The sequence below is a fragment of the Gracilinanus agilis genome, chromosome 3 (genome assembly GCF_016433145.1).
Source record: "Gracilinanus agilis isolate LMUSP501 chromosome 3, AgileGrace, whole genome shotgun sequence".
Lineage (NCBI taxonomy): Eukaryota > Metazoa > Chordata > Mammalia > Didelphimorphia > Didelphidae > Gracilinanus > Gracilinanus agilis.
Genome location: NC_058132.1, coordinates 550,439,981 through 550,453,678, shown reverse-complemented (window position 1 = coordinate 550,453,678; position 13,698 = coordinate 550,439,981).

The following is a 13,698-nucleotide window of genomic DNA, read 5'->3' as shown; positions in this document are numbered from 1 at the left end:
CACTCCTTCTTATTGCACTATTTTCTTTTACACCAGTGGTTTGCTTTGAGCCAGTATCCCTTATCCCCTCCCTTGATTGACTTCCCTTTCTGTCCCCTCCCTTGTTGTTCCCTTCTTTTTGTTTGTTTAAAGACCGAATGAATTCCCTCCCCCTTCTTCTTCCCTCCCTTTTTGGCCTCCCCACTCCCCTGCTCCCTTTGGTTTATCCCTTCTGACTTTCTCAGTAGGGTTAGATGGAGTTTTTTATCCAGATGGATAATAAAGCTACTCTTCCTTCTCTGGGTTAATTATACTGAGAGTAAGGTTTGATTATTACCTCTTAATGTTCTCTTCCTCTCCTTCTTATCGTAGTATTTATCCCCTCCCCTTCCCATGCCCTCTTTGTGTGTAATAGAATATCTTATTTTTCTTATTTACTCGGATTTTTCTTGGTGTCCCCTACTATTCCTCCCCTCTTTCCCACCCCCATGTCATCTTAGACCATTTAGTATCCTGTCCTCTCCCTATGAATTATTCTTCTGGTTGCTATAATAGTGGATATTATAATAGTGTATAGAGTTCACGACAGAGAATTATACATAGCATTTCTCCACCTAGTAATACAGATAATTATATCTTATTTATGCCCTTAAAGAGTCCAGCTTAAAAGACTATGAGTTTTTTTTTTTCTTTTCCCTCTGTTTCTTATTTACCTTTTCATCTTTCTCTTGATATCTGTGGTTGAGTGTCAAACTTTCCAATTAGTCCCGGTCTCTTTTGTGCAAAAACTTGGAATTCTTCAATTTTTTTGAATGCCCATACTTTCCCCTGAAAGTATATGGTTAGTTTCGCTGGGTAGTTGATTCGTGGCTGAAGGCCCAGCTCTCTTGCCTTTCTGAATATTGTATTCCAAGCCTTGCGTACTTTTAGTGTTGAGGCTGCCAGATCCTGTGTGATCCTTATTGGTGCTCCTTGATATTTGAATTGTCTCTTTCTGGCTTCTTGTAAGATTTTTTCTTTGACTCGAAAGCTCTTCAATTTCGCTATTATATTTCTGGGTGTTGACTTTTCTGGGTCCAGTTTAGAGGGTGTTCTATGGATCCTTTCAATGTCTATATTGCCCTCTTGTTGTAGAACTTCAGGGCAATTTTGCTGAATAATTTCTTTGAGTATGGAGTCCATGTTTTTATTAATTTCTGCCTTTTCTGGAATACCAATGATTCTCAAGTTATCTCTTCTAGACCGGTTTTCTTGGTCTGTCACTCTCTCATTGAGATATTTCATGTTTCCTTCTATTTTATCAGTCTTTTGACTTTGTTTTATTTGTTCTTGTTGTCTTGAGAGATCATTGGTTTCTAAATGCTCGATTCTAGCCTTTAAGGACTGGTTTTCGGCTTTAATGTTTTGGTTTTCCTTTTCAATCTGGTCATTTTTGGTCTTCAGTTGTCTTGTCTCACTTTCCAATTGCGAAATTCTGCCTTTTAAACTGTTATTTTCTTGCCAGATTTCTTCCATCTTCCTTAGCATTTCATTTTTAAACTCTTCCATAACTTGTGACCAGCTTTCATTCTTTTGGGGAGGTTTGGATTTTTGTTTTCCCTCCTCTGTTGTCTGGATTTTCTCTGTGTAGAAGTTGTCGAGTGTTCCAGAGTTTCTCTTGATGGTCTTTTTCTTCTGGATTTCCTTATTGCTGGCCATTGTTAGCCCCGCCCCTTTTCCGCTTTGTCTTTGCACTCAGGGTCTGCCTGGGCCTTGCAAGCTTGGGGGGGTGGGGGGGCTCCGGTCTCCTTGTCCTCGGGGTCAGGCCTCCTGGTAGTTCCCGGTCTGCCCCTCTGCCCGAGGTTCCTTCAGCAGTCTTTGGGGCTGCTTCCACAGCCACGCTTAGGTCTGCACCGGGTCCTTACTGGAGGTCCAAGCCTGGGCTGGAGATCGTTATTCAAGCCTAGGGCACTGCCTTTGCCTGTGCTGATGCTCTTAGGGCCCTGCTTTCACCCCAGCAGAAGGTAGTGAAAGTCTGTGGGCTGGAGATCTTTATTCGCACCTGAGGCGATGCCTTCAGTGCTTGGGAAAGGCCGCGTTTTAGGGGCCTTTGTACCGGCCGGAGGCGGTGCCTTCACCCACGTGGGCGCTCAGGGAGAGTCCCAGCCACCTGGGGTCCCTGTCTTGCAGCGCACAGGTACAGGCTCCGGGGCTGCCAGTGATTATCTGGTTGCCCCAGTCCTGTTTTCACACTTGTGCGGTGTGGGGGGTGGGGGAGGGACTTCTTCCTCTCGTGTTTTAGTGAGAGCTGTTTCACCCCTTTAAAGTGTGGAAATGCCCCGATTCTGCGTACCTTCAATGCTGCGCCCTGTTGTGGGGTTCCTTCGTTCCTCTGGACTCGTTTTTATTTCCCCTTGAGGGGTTCTGTGTGGTTCGGTCAGGAGAGATCGAGCAGCTGCTCCTTACTCTGCCGCCATCTTAACCAGAAGTCTGATTTTAAATAAAGAGAATAAAATTACTGTTATTTCACCTCTACTGAAAGGGAATCAAATAAATTATTAGGAGCAATTTTCCACAATTATATTACAATAAATCTGACAATTTAGGTGAAATGGATTAAAATTTATGAAAATATAAATTGCCTGTATTATCAAAAAAGGAAATACCATAGTTAAATAATTCTATCTCAGAAAAAAAATTGAAAAAAATCCCCAGGGCAAGATAGATTCACAAGTACACTCTATCAAACATTTAAAGAATTATTAATCCCAATACTATAGAAACTATTTGCCAAAGTAAGGAAAGGAGTCCTGCAAAATTCCTTTTATGACACAAATTTTATGCTGATATATAAGCTAGGAAGACCAAAAAAAATAGGAAAAGAAAATTAGAGACCAAATTTCTTGAATGAACATAGATGCAAAAAATATTAAATAAAATACAAACAGTGAGACTACAACAATATATCACAAAGATTTTTCACTATGACCAGCTAGAATTTATACCAGTAATGCAAGGCCAGTTTTATATTAGGAAAACCACCATCATAATGGACCATATCAATAATCAAACTAACAGAAATCACATGATTATCCCAATGAATGTAGAAAAAGCCTTTGACAAAATACAACACCCATTCCTATAGCAAATATTAGAAAACAAAGGAATAAATTAATCTTTACTTAAAATAATAAGTAGTATTTATTTTAAAACCATCAGCAAAAGTGTCATCTGTAATGAGGATAAATTAGAAGAATTCACAGCGAGATCATGAGTGAAGTAAGGATGTCCATTAGAACCACTATTATTTAGTAATGTTTTTGAAATGCTAACTGTAGAAATTAGAAAAGAAAAATAAATTGAAGAAATTAAAGTAGGCAATGAAGAACCTAAATTATCCTTCTTTACAGATAATATCATGGTATACTTAGAGAATCCTAGAAAATCAACTAAAAGGACAGTGCAAATATTTAATAACTTCAGCAAAGTTGTAGGATACAAAATAAATCCAAATAATTCATCACATTTCTATGTATTTCTAACAAACATTAGCAAGAGTTAGAATAAAAAAAACTCCATCTAAAAATCCTCTAAATGATATAAAATATTTTTGGATTCTATCTGCCAAAATAAATACAGGAATTATATAAACACAATTACAAAACACTTTTTAAGCTAATAAAATTAGATCTAAAAAATTAGAAAAAAATTTTATTGCTCATAGGTAGATTATGTGATGTTGGAAATTTGGAAGTCCTTGAACTAATTTTGAGGTCCCTGGTCTAAACTTCCTGTGGACATTTAAATCTCTTTCAAACTATATTTTCTATGATTCCTCTTGCATAATCATGTATACAAGAAGCTTAGTAATGTAGAGAAAAGTAAAGCCTGAACATTGGATTGGTACTTCCTCTATTTTGTTATCATGGAGCTGAGCGAGGATGGGAGGAGCAGGTAAATGGCAGGTCCCTTTAAAATAACTCAACAGGCATGTGGCTTCATTTTTCTAAATTGCTTTCAATAAACCCTTTGAAACTATGATATTTTTAATTTTATAACTCTATATTAATTTTATTTCTTACAACTAAACTAATATAATAAAAGTGATAATCCTGCCTAAATTAATTTACTTATTCAGTGTCATACCTATGAAATCACCAAAAACTATTTTGTAGAATTAGAAAAAAATAATAAAATTCATCTGGAATAATAAATGTTCAAGAATATCAAGGAAACTAATGAAAAAAATGTGATGGATGGTGTCCTAGCAGTACCAGAAATTAAACTGTTCTATAAAGCAGTAATCATCAAACCAATCTGGTACTAGCTAAGAAATAGAAGGATACATCAATGGAATAAACTGGGGCAGCAATGACTGATCCTTGAGAGTCTGAGTACCTAAATTGAAAAATGCATGGGGAGGGGAAGGGGCACAAGCCTGCCCCCACATCCCTCTTCCTTTCTAGTAGTGAAGTCTCCCTGTGCTATGGTGAATGTGAACTTACCTACCAAGAGGAATTTGAGTGCATTTATCTGGCATGCATGCCATAGATTCATCAACAAAGGACTAGGGATAAATGACCTCAGCAATGTAGTGTTTGATAAACCCAGTGACCCCAGCTTTGGGGATAAGAACTCACTATATGATTTAAAAATGCTGGGAAAATGGGAAAACAGGCAAATATTAGGTTTAGATCACCTTTTTACACTCTCTTGAAAAGATCAACATGTGTATGTGATTTAAACATAAAGAGTGATAAAAGTAAATTAGGGGAATGTAGAATAGGTTACCTTTTAGATCTTTGCAGAAGGGAAGAATTTAAGACCAAAAATGAGATAGAGAACATTATAAGATGTAAAATTAATAATTTTATTATATTAAATTAAAAAGGTTTTGTACAAACAGAATAATGTTTGTGCAAATGGTACAAAAATGCAACCAGTATTAGAAAAGAAGCAACAAATTGTAAAAAAATTATAATAAATTTCTCTTATAAAGGTCTAATTTCTCAAATATTTAAAGAACTAAGTCAAATGTGAAAGATATCAAGTCATTCCCCCAATTGATAAATGGCCAAAGGATATGAATAAGTCATTTTCAGATAAAGAAATCAAAGCTATCAATAACCATATAAAATGTTCTAAATCCCTCTCAATTAAAGAAATGGTAATTAAAACAACTCTGAGGTACCACCTTTCACCTAGCATATTGGTCAATATGATGGTAAAGCAAAATAATAAATGTTGTGGGAGGGGTAGAAAAATTGGGACACTAATGCATTACTGGTGAAGTTGTGGATTGATCTAACCATTCTGGAAGGCAATTTGGAATTATACCCCAAAGGATTTAAGAGAATGCAGACCTTTGAATCCAACAAAACCACTGCTAGGTCTATATCTATATTAAAAATTAGGAAAATATTTATAGCTATGCTTTTTGTGGAGGCAAAGAATTGAAAATGAAAGAGATGTCTCTCAATTGGGAAATGGCTTAAGAAACTCTGGTATCTAATGGTGATGGAATACTATTGTGTTATGAGGAATGATGAATTGATGGATTTCTAATAGAACTGTAAAGACCTAGTGTTCAGTGAAATAAACAGAACCAGGAGTACATTATACACAGAGACTGTAACATTGTGGGACAATCAAATATGATTGACTTTGGTACTAAAAATAATGCAATGATACATGACAATTCTGAGGTATTTATGAGAAAGAATACTATTGTATAATCAGAAATTTTGAACCATTGGACTTCATCCCCAAGAAGTCCTTCAGTATTTCCCAGAATTCCTTTACCTTTCATTCCCAAGTTGCATACTTACATTGTATAGATAAATGTGGGTGTGCCCCCCTCTCTCTTTTCTTGCGACCATGGCTTGGTTAGCTAGCTTTTTTATTTTAGTTATTATTAATAAATTTTATAAAATATAATACTTAGTTGTTATATATTAATTTTACTTCTTATACTATCCACATCTAGAGAAAGAACCATGAGAGTAAAAATTCAGAAGAAAATATGTAATTTATCTCTTGTTTATATACGTATGTGATTTAGGGTTTTGATTTTAAAGGATTGCTCTTTTACAAAAATGAATAATTTGGAAATGACTTTGAGTGATTATACATACATAAATACATAAGTATATATAATTATAAGTATATGCATGTATATATACACATGTATGTATATATATATATATGTGTGTGTGTGTGTGTATACATATATCCCAGCAAAATTAAGGGAGAAATCATGAATCATGTAACCATGAAAAAACTTAAAATTTTAAAATTAAAAATTAATTAATTAAAATAAAATAATAAAAAATTTAAAATTAGCAAAATACAATTGTTTAGAAAAAAATGCAAATTGAAACAGCTCAGAAATACCAACGCATACCTATTAAATTGAGTAACCTGACAAAAAACAAAAATTATAAATGTTGGAGAAGATGCAGAAATCTGGAATAGTCATATACTGTTGAGAGAGTTGTAAACTGATACAATGATTCTTGAAAGCAATATAGAACCAGGTAATGGGCCAGAAAACTTTGTATACTCTTTGACTCAGCAAAACCACTACTGGGTTTTTCTCCCCAAAAGATAAGTAATAAAGAAAATGACCTACCTATACCAGAATATTTTAGGAGCTCTTTTTTGTAATGCCTAAAATTGGAAACTAATAAATTATCTATCACTTGGGGAACAGATGAACAAGTTGTGGTTTATGGTTACAATGGAATACTATTGTGTCATAATAAATGACAAACAGAATAAATTCAGAAAAATCTGGGAAGACTTCCACAAAATGATTCAAAGCAAATAGAACTAGGAAAACATTGTATACAGTTTATTAGTGGGGGTCAGGGGCACGGTCAGATAAGAGAGCAACTGATTATTTGAGCCAATACTAGGGTTTTCACACTGTGGGTTGAAGGGCCCCAACAGTTAGCCCTGACCAGGCCAGAACCTGATCTGGGTCCAGGACACATATTACTCAGTCACAGAGTAGGTAAAGTCAATGGGAAGGAGTAGTTTATTTCCACAGAGAGATTTAGAGGGAAAGGGGAATCCCTGTCACTAGCTCACTAACTAATAGTCCCAAATCTAAGCCTTCTTGAAAGGATCTTCAGAGATTTTGATGTTCTACACTTTTCACCCTCTTCTCTCTAAACTGTAACCCAGACCTTATTCTAACTACCCTGCGCTATCCAAATCTCTCTTGATTATTAATAGAGGTGCTGGTCTGTGACACATTAGCAGGGACCAAAGGGTAGGTCCCAGGTCCAATTGGACCCAGACCTCTGCTTAAAGACAGTGGCAATCGTTGGGTGCTGGTTCAGGCTAGCATCAGGTTCACAGGATCTTCTTCCAAAGAAACACAGCAATAAGGACTGGATTAGAAAACTGAGGACTTGGCAACCACTCCCTCTAGGTTCCCACCCAGAGGGAGAGAGAGAGCTAACAGCCCCTGAGTTCCAGTTTAACCCCTCCTTCCAGCATTGCAGAATCTTTCATCTTCAAGGTCTCATGCATCTATTCTCTGCAAACCTTCATCTCCCTTACTACAATTATCTCTTCCTCATAACAACAGTAATAAAAATACAGAATGACAAGCTTTGAGGGACTAAGCCATTATCAGCAAAACAAGTTTCTAACATAATCACAATGAAATCATCATGAAAATGCTATCCATAGGCTAAGAAGGAACTGTTGAACTCTGAGTACAAATCAATGTATGCCATATTCCACATCATTTTCTTCATGAGATTTTTATTGTAAGTGTTTCATATGTCTTCTCATAATATGAGCAATCTAGAAATATATTGCATAAAAATACTAATATGACTATATATGAATATTTACTGTCTTGGGGAATGGTGGGAGAAGAGAGAGAGGGGAAAAAACCTGAATGCTAAATTGTCGGAAAACAATTGTTAAAATAGATTAAGTAAAAAAACAGGTTAGATTTATAAAAATAAAGAAATTATTATAAGTAAGATTAAGCATAAGAGTTTAAGTTAAACTAATAGTAGATAAAAATATATTTTTAAATAATTCACTTTTCTTAATCACCACTTGTAACAATAGTCATCACATTTTGATTCTATCATTGCAATCTCAGATGTACTTGACAAGGAAGTGGAAATAGCCCTATATAAAATATAAAGATGAGAACATCTTTTCTAGAACAAATATTCAGAATAAAGGGGTCAATTTTCAAGTTATATTAAAAAGGAGTAGATAACAAAGGCTAAGAAAACATCCAAAGCTGTATTATAACAAAATATGACTTGAGTGACTGAGAGAATAGTAATGATTTGTGACATAAAAGCCTCCTTTCCCATAGCTATTTTATGTGAATAATCAAGTGTACCAAAGTCAGGATAAAATGCATGAGAAAAGAAAGTGGAGAACTTTGAAAATTATATACTACCAAAAACCACAACTTTACATTTACACATGATTGAATAGCATAGAGAATACAAAATCCCACTGTGCTTATTATTTGCTGACAACCGAAAAAAATGATTCAGCAGAATAAAACATTGTCTTATTAAAAGCTTTCTTCCAGTAATGTGTTTTCCATGCATATGTCAAAATCATGACATTCTTTGAAAGATATAACCTAATGACCTTCAGTTTTTTTAGAATAAAATGTGTTGATAAAATTTGTTTTTCTCTCACCTACATTTTTTACTGTATCCTCTCCTTCAGCCCCTGTCAAAGAGTAATTCTTCAGAACAGAGAAAGCCAGAGATATACACAGAAAGACAAGAAGAAGCAGAGACAAAGGCAGAAAGAGCAAGAGAAAGACAGAGGCTGAAAGAGTCACAGAACATGAGTTTTTGATTCAATTTCTTTAATGTAAAGTTTCTTCTGCTTAAGCAATAAAAATATAACATGGATTCTAGGTGCTTCTTTATCCTTGTCTGCATAACATTACCTACCAAGACACTTCTACCACTTGTTATAGGGTCTACCATTACTGGCCACTAAATACATATATAGGAATTGAATTAGTGATTCAAGCTCAAATAATTGGTATAATAATTTTTCTTATTTCCTTAAAAATTTCATAACTACATGTAAAAAAGTCATTTAAAATATTTTTAGTTTTAGATATTTTACCTCTCTAGCCCATCTCCCTGAGAAGGGAGACAATATGGTATTGATCACATATGTGAAGTCATGAAGGACATACTTCCATATAACCCACATCGCCAACATCCCCATTCTATTCATTAATTATCTTGACATTTTTTCCTCTTAGAGGAATTTTGTAGCTTATTTTTTTAAATATAATTTTGGTATTTTCATTGTTATATCATTCATATGTAAATTAACTTGGGTAGAGTTGTCACATTTCTTATATTACCTCAGTCCACCTATGAGTAATTAATGCTTCTCCAACTGTTTAGATCTATATTTTTCCAAAAAATTTCATGTCAGTTTTATCCATTTAATCCCTGGGTTTACCTTTGTACATAGACTGTGCTGTATTTTATGTTCTCTGTCATTATTTTAAATGAAGTTTCTCTTTCGATATCTTCCTGCTGAGTTGTTCTGTTTTATGACAGTATACTTCAAAGCTTTTGATTTATGTTGGTTCAGCAAATTTCCTGAAGTTGTTAATTGTTTCAACCAGTTATTTAGTTGATTTTTGAGGGGTCTCTAATTCACTTGGAAAGAGTAATGCTTTTTGTCCATATTTCCTATTTTTATTTCTTCAATTTTTTTAATTGAAATACCTAGCATTTGTAGTATAATTTTGAATTATCTGAGAATATTGTGAGAATAAGCATCTTTGCTTCACTCATGATATTTTTAAGAAGGCTTTAAGTTTATCCTAATTATAAATAATGTTACTTAGACAGTTACTACCTATTTAATTTTTTAATTTTAATAACAAATTTTCACATAAGTTTTCTCAAGTTTTATGATGTACATATTCTCATTTTCTTCTTCCCTTTCCTCTCCCGGAGGTGACAAGCAATTTAATCTGGGTTATACATGTATTATCACACAAAATATATTACCATATTATTTATTTTTGAATAATTATATAAAAACAAAACCCTAAAACATATGCCCAAATAACTGTGATAAATTATTTGTTTTCATCTGCATTTCTACTCCAAGAGTTTTTCTCTGTAGACTAATTGTTTTAACAGCTAGGCGATTCAGCTATACAGGAATAAAAGAACCAACAAAGAGACAGAGTGAAACAACTTTCGAGAAAAAAAACTCAAAAGTTAGGCAAAGAACATCTGGAGTACTAAGATGAAAGGAGAGCAGAGCCAGCAAGAGACTGGAGCAAGGATGGAAGAGCAGTCCAAGAGCAAGCTACACACCTCCACCTCAAATCTGCTGTCACAGGTTCTGAAACTAAGCCAAGCCAATATTCAGACCCTGACTGCCTCTCAGATATAAATAAAAAATATTTTATTATAAAAAGGCAGAGGATAGGATTAAAAAAAAACTTTAATAATAAAGAAGAGGTCTTCGTTCTGGAAAGCTCCTGCTCTTGCCTTCTGCTCTGCTGCCCAGTTGGATCAAAAATCCAATTCAAAGATCCAATTCAAAAATTCAATTTAAAAAAAAAACCAGCTTAGGGGGCAGCTGGGTAGCTCAGTGGAGTGAGAGTCAAGCCTAGAGACAGGAGGTCCTAGGTTCAAACCCAGCCTCAGCCACTTCCCAGCTGTGTGACCCTGGGCAAGTCACTTGACCCCCATTGCCTACCCTTACCAATCTTCCACCTATGAGACAATACACCAAAGTACAAGGGTTAAAAAAAAAACCCAGCTTAAGGTTGGTCCATTTATAGACCAACCCCACACCAGCATGTGGGGGATGGAAACCCTGGGAATGCTGAGGGATGTAGTTCCCCAGCATAGTTTGTCTTAAAGTTGTAGAGAATGCTGGGGGATATAGTTCCCCAACATACAGTCTTTTTCAAAGCACACATTCTCCCCTGCGATCCATTGGGAGACCAGTCTCCCTAATGGATCCTGGAAACACAAATAAACTTACAAATTCAATTAAATATACATATAATTTTTAAGAGGAAAATACAACAATTTAGGGACAATAAGGAAACAAAAGAGAAAAAGAATAAAACCAATTAAGTGGCAGTCCTCTTTGGCACAACAATGTACATACAAAACAAATGCATTCAACCCCCTAAAGTTCAATTCAGCACATACAAAAGTTTGCTCCATTTTCTTGGAGAAGTATGTAGACTCTGTAGGCATCTTTAAGACATCTTCTGCAAGGAGTTCACTTTATGGATTCTGAAAAGCAGCAAGTTTCTTACCCTAAAATTACTTTTAAAAGAACTTAAACTTTTCATCATAATAGCATAATTGATCATACTTTTTTTCTTTTAATTCCCTTAAACAAGTTATCATAATCACATCTAGGTTATCCTCACCTCTTGAAGTTTTATCTTCATGCTATGGAGGGAAAAATAGTAGATTGATACATTTTGGAAAGATTGATATATGGGCATGGAAATGGACTCTACTTTTGTCATTCAATGTCTTGTCTATGTAAACAAAGCAATATGAGAAAAATTTGGGGAGGGATGGCAGAAATCTGTTTCTTATTGACTGGAATGGTTTGAGCTGGGGCATATATACTAGAAATAAGGATGAGTACTTTTGGATATGAGTGTAAACTGAAACAGAAGTAAGACTGGCTGAGTTGGCATCTTGACTGGAGGTAGTGATGCTTTTAAGAGGCATTAATTATGGAGACTGAACTAAGTAATTGAGAGGCTATGAAACTTGGAGATATCTTCAGGGAGCGTGAAGATTTGAGTACTAACCTCAGGCTAATTAAAATTGACAACAGTACAGAAATCTAAGAATCTAAGAATCTAAATGGGTTAGATAAATTTTCTTCAATAAAATTTCTCTCACTAAAATACTGACATCATTAGTAATAATAGTAAATGTGAGAAAAATATTTTTACTGCTAAGAAATGTGGTGAAAATTTATTAGTGAGACACCAAAAAGCAAAACAAAGTCTCTAATCCAAAAAAATAAATAGGTATTATTGAAAGAAGGACAGTCTCACAATAAAGCCAGACTCTGGTCAAGACCAAAGACCTTGAGCCTCATGAGTAACCTCCTAATATACCCAAAACTGTTGCTCCAAGTGCTATGTTTGACAGAACTGAATAAGAATAGGTAGCCTAGTGTATGAACAGATTTCAACATGTGGCTTAAATAGTAATGGTAGAGATGGAAAATCATGTTAAATCAGCTGAAAAGGGAGTGTACCCAAAATGCAGATTTGTCATTATAGATGGTTTTGGTTGGGAATTGATTCTATTTTAAGACTATCCTTGCAATCAGAATAGTCAAATGTAACTTAATTTATGCTAACATCCATTTTAACTTATGCCAGAGTCAACTCTGCTAGAATCAACTCTGCTAGATTCAACTCTACTGGTACAAAAATGATCATAAAATAGAGTAGAGGATTTTATATTCACAGAAATAATATCCTATACTCTTAAAGAGCAGCAGAGTGTGATTAGGTTGGCTAGAAAATTTCCCTTTAGATTTTGATTGGAAAAACAGCTGTAGATGTTATATATCCTGTCCCTGGTGATTACTGCCGGAATCATTTTACAGAATTACAATGTTGTGCATATTATCTAAGGTGTACAACTGCAAAATCCCTCTTCCCTCTACTGTTTCCTTTGGTCATTATTATCACCTTAGAGCAGTGGTTCCCAAACTTTTTTGGCCTACGGCCCCCTTTCCAGAAAAAAAATTTTAGTTAGCCCCCTGGAAATTAATTTTTTAAATTTTAATAGCAATTAATACAAAAAATAAATGCACCTGTGGCTATCACTGCCCTCATGGATCGCTGCAGCACCCACCAAGGGGAGGTTGCACCAACTTTGGGAATCACTGCCTTACAGAGTTAAATTTACATCATATATTACATGCTAAAAATCAGGAACATCTATAGGAGACTATCTATTGGAACTGATATTTATGTTCCCACTTTAACTTTGAAAAAACAAGAAAATTATAAGAATTTAAAAGGAAATATTTAATAAAAAGAACATATGTCATAAAGGCATTTAACAGAGACCTTATACCTGGTCCATTTTATCATCTATGCTGTTTCCTTCATCTTTTCCTGGACTAAAACTCTAATAATAGTAATTTTCAAATACATTCCCTATTTCCTGGAGAGATAACCTACTCGGTTTTGGAACTCTCCTAAGGATGAGATGTAATGAATGATGACTAAGTATAAATTTGCTTAACCTGTTATTTAGCCTGAAGAACATATGAGAATAGGCTTTGAAATCCTATCCAGAAATTTACCCTGTACTCTTTCCTTTTCATTGCATCTTCCCCTTTGAATTTCTTGCTGAGACAGATAATCAACATTCCTATTACTTTGGTAATGGATATGTTCAAATGTCTATTTTATGAATGTACTCACTATATCATGACTCCTCAGCACTAAAGTACCTTCCCCAGACACCTCTCACATATATTTTCTCTGCCTTTTTAGAATGTGAAAAACTTGGAAAACAGCTCTGATAGAATTTTTCCAATAATTTTACTTCAATACTTAGCTTAATTTATGAAAAATAACAAAAGCTAATGAAATGGATAGATAGAGTATATTATCTAACTATAGAAGATATATATATGTATGATACATTTTCCCCTTGTTATTGATAATATTCAATACTTTAAAAA